Below are 7,597 nucleotides of genomic sequence, written 5' to 3'. Positions count from 1 at the left end.
CTAGTTGTGGAGGGCGCAGCTCACTGGCCCATGTAGGAATCGAACAGGCAACCCTGTTGCTCAGAGCTCACGGTCTAACCAACTGAGCCATCCAGCTGCCCCCTATTTTAGCTTATTTTAAATGGGAGATCCTCCCCCAATGCACACGTCCTTCCTTTTGTGTATACTCGTTCCTGTCTAATACTTTTACAGTGACCTCCAGCTGGACCTCCTCTCCCACAATTCAGAACTAGATCTTAGATGGTGATGCAGACTGAGTGGGGGCTTGGCTCAGCTCTTGGTCTCAAGGCTGTGTTTGTTCCATCCACCTTCCCATGCCTGTACATTCCAGGGATTATAATGAGGCAGTAGTGGGGTGGTTCTTTTCCATCTTCTTTATGAGTTTGGGAAACCACTCCCAGTCTACGACTCTAAGCAGGGGATTCTGCAGAAGAAATCTCTTATGTAGCACTTGTACCTTTCTAGGACCTACTGCTTCTTTTGAGACCCGAAGAAAGCAATGTTGAAGCTGCAGTGCCATTCACCGTGTGTGTGTGTGTGTGTGTGTGTGTGTGTGTGTGTGTGTGTGATTCGATTTCCTTTTCATGGATGTGATTATTCTGTATTTAATCTTAGGCTTGTCTTTTCAATTTTTCACTTCAAATATGTAACCTTCATTACTATTTGTTTAGAGAATTGGTGGAGATGTATTGAAGTACTGAAGTATTCACTCAGTACCATCCTGACCTGAAATCCTGATTTGTGTTTTTGAAAGAGCTCTCTGGCTGCTGTTTGAAAAACAGACTAGAGTAAGCTAGGTTTGGATGCAGGGAAATTTGTTAGGAGGTTGTTTGAAGTTAGAGACAATGGTGGTTAGGACCAGCATTTGGGCAGTAGAATTGAGGAAAAATGGACAGTTTAGAAATACATTTTCAATGTCAAAACAGCACAATTTACTAATAAATTAGTTATGGGAAATGATGGAAAAGAAAGTCCAGAATGACTCTGTCTTAAGCATTTACTTTGGGACTTTTATTAAGATTGGGACGATAAGCAAGTTTTCGTTTTGTTTTGTTTTGTTCTTTGTTGGGAATCAGTGGTGGTAATTGAGACTTTCATTTTGGAAGTGGACATTTTAGATGCCCACTGAGCGATCCAAATGGAGTTGTGAGATGACAGCTGAACATACAAACCTGGAATTAAGGCTGGAGATAAACATGTAGAAGTCATTATACATCTTGTCCCAAAACATAATGGAGTGAACAATGATCATTTTACTCTGTTCACAGATTCTGTGGATCAGTTTTAGAAAAGGCACAGTGGGGACAGTCCTTCCTGTTCCCCAATGTCTGGTGGCCTCGGTTAGCAGTGAAGTAAACAACTGTGATTGAATTGCTGGGCCTGGAGGAACCACTTCCAAGGTGGCTTCTCATGCCCATGCCTTGTGCCAGGGCTGAAGGGTTGACTCAGCAGGGAGTGCCAACCAGAATGCCAACTTGTGGCCTGTCCAGCCTGGTGTCTCAGGGTAGTCTATTTCTTACCTGACCGTGCAGGGCTCCCGGAGGGAGCATTTTCAGTGACCACAGTCATGGTCTTTGATGACCTACCCTTAGGAAGCCACATAGCATCACATCCACTGGGCTCTGTGGACCACCCAAGTTCAAGGGAGTAGACATTGATCCTACCTTGGTTTTGATGGAGTAGCAAAGAATTTAGGATCATGCTTAAAACTGACACAAGTGACTCATCATCAGTCTCCCCACTAGAAAGTAAGTTCTGTGACAGAGGGATTTTTGTCTTTGATTTTGTGCACTCTTCTAGCTCCAGTACCAAGAAATGTGAATATTTGTTGAATGAATGAGTGAGGAATATAAAACCATGGAACCAGATGAGATCACTTAGGAACAAAGCACTAGAAGAAAGATTACTGGCTCTTTACCGAGCCCTGGGGTACACTCCAATATTTAGGGCCTGATAGAGAAGGAGGGGACAAAATTCTTTCCCATGGAGCTCCTTAATCACTTGTGCATCTGTCAAGGGGACATGTCTTCCATGCTTTAATCTCTGAATTCTGTAGTACATGGAATCCTGGAGTTCTCTGTCTTCATGGTTTCAAGCTCACTTCCTCATGAAGATAGGCCATATCACCAGTGTGTGTACCTCTAAGCCTCGGGGGTGGCCAAGGGGTAGCTCATTGATGACAGATTAGGATGAAAAGAGTTGAATATATGGGATAAGGAGATATAAAATCATAGATTATTAGAGAAACTATATGAGCTTTGGGCAGGGGCTCACGGGAGCTAGGTACTACCCCTCTTTAACCATCACATTTTCTGTGTGCAGAACTCTAAGGGCCAAGAATTTGAAATTTGAACTTGGCCTTCCAGGTTACTACGAAGTCACATTTGTCAAGATAGTGTGCTATAACATGTTTTATTTAGCAGTTTTTTATCTTGATTTATAACTTGTAATATTTAGACATATAATATGTAGAGGCAGCCATTTGTACAATTGCTGTCGGCCCTGTAATTGTTAGGGTCAGACATGGTTAAATGGAGGGTGTGAGGTGGAGGGGATGCTGGTGCTACTTCCAGAAGCCAGAAAATCTCAGACTCAACTCCAGTCCACGTAAACCCTTGCTGCACTTGCAATTAAAATTTACTAAAATTAGATTATGTTGCCACCAGGGGAACTATAAGAATGCCCTAATAAAATCATGATCTAAACATCCAGGCTTTTCCCAGATATAATTAACAAAGATTAAGAATTTAGAATGCTTTTCCCATTTAATTAGGAATTTTATGAAGTAAGAGTATTCATTTAAGCAGCTAAGCATAAATGTCAATCCCTGAATTTAAGAGGATACATAATTTAAGGTTTAAACCTCAGAAGTTCAGCATTTGTGAAAACGTTAGTCTATGTTATATGATGCCATAGGTGGGCTGATCGCACAGAACCCTTTGTCCACATGTGTGTCTAAAACAAGTCAGGTTTACTTTCAAACATGCTTTCAGCAATTAAGTTGGTGTAATGGGTCCTAGCATTTAAATATAGGAGAAAAATGGTCTTTGCCTAGGAACTACATGACTTGGATGAGCTCTTTGATCTAATTCCTACCACAATTTAAAATAATTTTCTATTATGAAAAATTTCAAACATACACAAACATAGATTGTTCAATGAGACAGACCCATGTATCTCTCATTCAGTTGATCAATTATCAAGTTTCCCTTCAATTTTGTGTTTGGGGATAGTCCCAAATCAAAACCACTTCTTGACTAAAGACAATGTATTTCTTTTTGATTTGTGCTTGCCTTTATTTCTTATTTTTCTTTATTTATTTTGCTACCAGAATGAGGTTCATCCTTCTTCTTTGTGTCATCCAGAATGACAAGGGCCTACAGATAACGAATGCATTTGTCCCAGTTAGGGGGTTTCACGGCATTCGTGTTTGGCTATTCTACTCCCCCGATTATTGTGCACATGTTGCCATTGTTAACCAGAAAGGAAAATGCTTCTGGGAAAAATTTAGAAAGATGACATCAATTTAACACTGCCTTTTGGGGTTAGCACAAAATGACAGGACAGCATGAAGCAGTTAAAAGCTCACCCAAGAGAAACTAAATGATCCTAAGAGCTGCTCCCACCAATCAGGAATGGTATTGAGGAGACACCTATGAAAGACTGCGTTCTGGCCACACGCGATCATTTGTTTTTCTAACCAGGACATCTTAGTGGGAGTATGGGAAGTCTGTATGACCCCTGTGCAAATGGCAGTCACATGGCAAAGCCCGACAACTGGCTCATTTTATTTATTTAGGCTTAAGAAGCCACTTGTTTTTTGTTGTCTGTGGGTCAGGGATTGATTATCTGGCTCCATTCACGAAGTTGTTCCCACCCATCTTCATCACTGTGAGAATGGCATCCATGGGACCTGCTTTGTCCCTCCTTATTCTCCTACCTGCTGTGATCTTTCAGTTGTAAGGTGAATGTAATTCTTCAAGAGAAAAGCTTCCTCACTTTCAACATCTTTGATGATTAAGGTGGGGATGGGGATGGTGCAAGAAATGGATGGATTGCCCAAGTTCAAGGGCTATAGCTGGAGGCTAGTGAGCAGCAGTGGGGTAACTCCATTGAGGCATGAAGGGCAGAAAAGGAAGGAGGGAAGCATGCAAGCCAAGAAGACCTCTGGCTGTCCATGTGAGGTTGACTTCACCCAGCCTGAGGGTGGTCACAGCAGAACAGTAAGGGAACTTTGACACTGTTCTCTGGACTCCAAGTATGTCTGAGGTCGCCATGAGTGAGACTTCATTCATCCCGACAAAGAACAAAGCATATACATCTTTTCAGCTGTTACAAGGCCTAAAGGCAGTACTTTATGGAAAGGAGTTTAGGATAGCCTGGTTTCCCAATTCACTCCTCAACCCTGAAGGGATGGTGGATCTGGCCTGCACTCTGGGTTTTATTTGGAGGCTCAGAGGCTGAAAAGCCTCCAAGGAACAGACCTGAGAAGGTCATTCATGGTACTCTAACAAAAGGCTTGGCAAACTAACCAACACTCCTTACAGAATGTAGGTGGAAGACCAAGGAAGTCTAAGAGAGACATACCCCTACCCATCCATGGCTTGTCCCTATTGACCATCACTTCCTTACCGACAGGAAATCCGCGTCTCTTCTTCTCCCTTCCAGAGACTTTGTATCGCAGATGAAATGGTGAGGGGACATGACCCTCCTCTCTCTTTCTCTTGCTTTATCTCCCTCTCTTTTCCCACTCCCCCTTCCTTCCCTGATTTGCCTGCACTATCCTGTTTCTTGTCACTTCAATGCTCATTTCTGAAGCTTTCTTGAATGTGAGGCCAAGGTGACTTGCATATATGGAAATTTGGTTTTATCACTCTAATAACTGAACGTGAAAACATGGGTGTTTCTTTGCAATTACAAGGAAGAACTCAGTTCATTTCCTTCCTGACTTTGGAATTCTGTCTGAATAAATGAAACATTAAAGAAAGGCAATACATCCCACCAGAAACATCCATAAAGATCCCCAAATAGAGTTTTCTTGCACATATAGTCAGTCTGTACACTGGATTCATTAGAAATGCATGCCATTCTCTCTGCTTGATTATGTTGTCCTGGGGAGTTGTCTTTATAGGGACGTGCTTTCCTCCCAACTGCAGTGGGAGGAGGGAGAAAAGGGGCTGAGAAGCTTTAACATTCTGTAGCTGGTAAGAGGTTTGGCCTGGGAGGTGTCCAGTTTTCTGATGAGGGTGGATGGCAGAGCCTTTATCTGGGAAGCCATCATGTCACATGGCTTCCATTCACACTGGACGTTACTTCCAATCCAAAGTATACCTACAATCATGGAATTTTTCTAAGGGGTCACAACACTAATTGGTAAACGTGGAAATATTTAAAGTATATCACAAATGTTCTGTTTTGGCATTTCTTTTCTTAAGGAAAATAAATGTTAGAAGCCTAAACATATGAAACGGCTTGAGCTACTTCTCTCTTGATTTCTGATAAACCCATGTGGCAAATAAATCTGAAATTTGGGGAAGGAGTGGCGTGATTAAGCGACTCTCTCAGCAATGGAGATTCTGATTACTAACAGTAAGCAAGTGTGTTCCTCTGTAAGGAGTGCAGGATCCGGGACACTCCACCAGTTAAAACTTGCTGTACTGTGGGAGAGGAACAGAGAGAAAAGTAGGACCAAGGACACTGCCATATTTCTCCAAAGACCAGAGTAAAGAACTGACTTACAAATGCATGTGTGAGGTGACAAATCAGTGTTGTAAAGGTCACATAAAAAAACCGTTCTGTTGATGTGACCTTGGTTACATGGCCACAAAAGGTAGAGCAGATTAAACAAGTCTAGTTGATGTGTCCCAGCCACCGGCTGGTACAGACGTCTTAAACTTTTCCATTTGCTGAGCTTCCTCAGGTGAAACACTGCGGGTCTGTCCCATGATAGGGATTCCTGAAAAGATGAGGAAATGGGAGAGACGCTCTCGGTAGAGAAGCTGTGTGAGGTGCCCTGCTTACCTGAGACCCATCGTATCTCCCTGCTTCAGCCATCCCTCTTTCTTCAGTTCCCCCTGGCCCTAATGGGTGACTGAGCTGTTATATGAAAATCCAACTCCCTCTTTCCTCCCTGATGCTCTGAGGGCCAACACTTAGTCTTTCCCTCCTTCCTATACCTGGAAGAAGCTCATGGACCATCTAAGGTTTACTAGGAGTTTTGCCTTTAATGATGATGAAGAAACACAGGGGGATAAGTCTCCTTCCTATCCACTTCCACAATCTTTTCTTGCTTAACTTGGGCCTAGTTTTCTGAGTAAAACTACAGCAATGCTAACAAAGAGGTATATGAGAATGGAAGTGATGTTGTTAAGTGACAAGGCAAAAATATTACGCTAACGAGGTGTTTACTAACTGCAGGGGAAGGCTCTAGATTGAGGAGCTGGAGCTAGGGGATGAGATGTGGTCTGTTGAGATGATACAGCTTTGCCTGTGGGTCTGGGGCAAAGAAGCTACTTTTGTTGGCTGAACTAGCTAGTTACATGGGGAGGAGACCTGACAAAAGGATATTTAGTTTATGCTGTAAGTATGCGAGCCCTCCTCCTTTCCCCTATAAAATCTTCAGTAAAATCTTCATGCTCACTATGCTTTTTTTTGGCAAGTACGTCTTCTGTAGGTAACTTCAAGTGGCACTGAATCTGGTGTCCAGATTCAGAAGGAGCACAGTGTCTACAGGTAGATGCTTCCAGCACTCAGGTTAAATGATATGGCCTACTGAAGCCATAAATGGCCCAATGACAACCCTCTTTAGCCACAGCCCTTGCCACGTGACTTTGCAGTGCTTCTCAGTAAATAGATGCAGGCTAATTCCCCATTCCTTGCACCTGGGTTGCCTGTGACTTGTTTTGGCCAACAGAGCACAGCGTAAGTGATGGCATACACGTTCTGAGCCCAAACCTCAAGAGGCCTTACGTGTTTCTTCCTGTTGCAGGTGATCTTCTTGTGCCTCGGTCATCCCCATGACACCATGCCTAGGCTAGCTTTCTGGAGAATCAGAGAGACAATCAGCAAAGTCACCCAAGCCAAAGGCAACCAACCCCCACAAGAGTGAGCCCAGTCAAGTCCATAAAGAGGCCAAGACAACCCACAGCTGTTCCTAGATGTGGGAACTTAAATACATTGTTGTGTGTTGCTGAGGTTTTATGTGTTCATGATGTGTTATTTGGGCAACAGAAAGCTGTCATGAATGTTATTTTAAGCATGCTATTCTAGGGATCAGGTTGGAGGTAAGAAAAGAACAGAGTAGGGGCTATAGAACAGGCTGGGCAGGGGCTCCGTCAAGACCAGTGGCCCAATGGGATGGGGGGGTGGGATAAGGGAGAAGAGGGAGGGATTAGAAAGCACAATCGGTAACCACAAGATTGCCACGGGGATACGAAAGTCAATTTGGGGAATGTAATCAATAATGTTGTGAAGATTTTGTAGGGTATCCGATGGACACTTGTCTTATTAGGGAGACCACCTCAGGGATGATGCAGATGCCTGATCACTGCACTGTACACCTGAAGCTGAAGCTGAACAATAGTGAATGTCAACTATA

Source organism: Rhinolophus sinicus, linkage group LG13 (genome assembly GCF_036562045.2).
Source record: "Rhinolophus sinicus isolate RSC01 linkage group LG13, ASM3656204v1, whole genome shotgun sequence".
Lineage (NCBI taxonomy): Eukaryota > Metazoa > Chordata > Mammalia > Chiroptera > Rhinolophidae > Rhinolophus > Rhinolophus sinicus.
Note: the sequence above shows the minus strand (reverse complement) of the source record.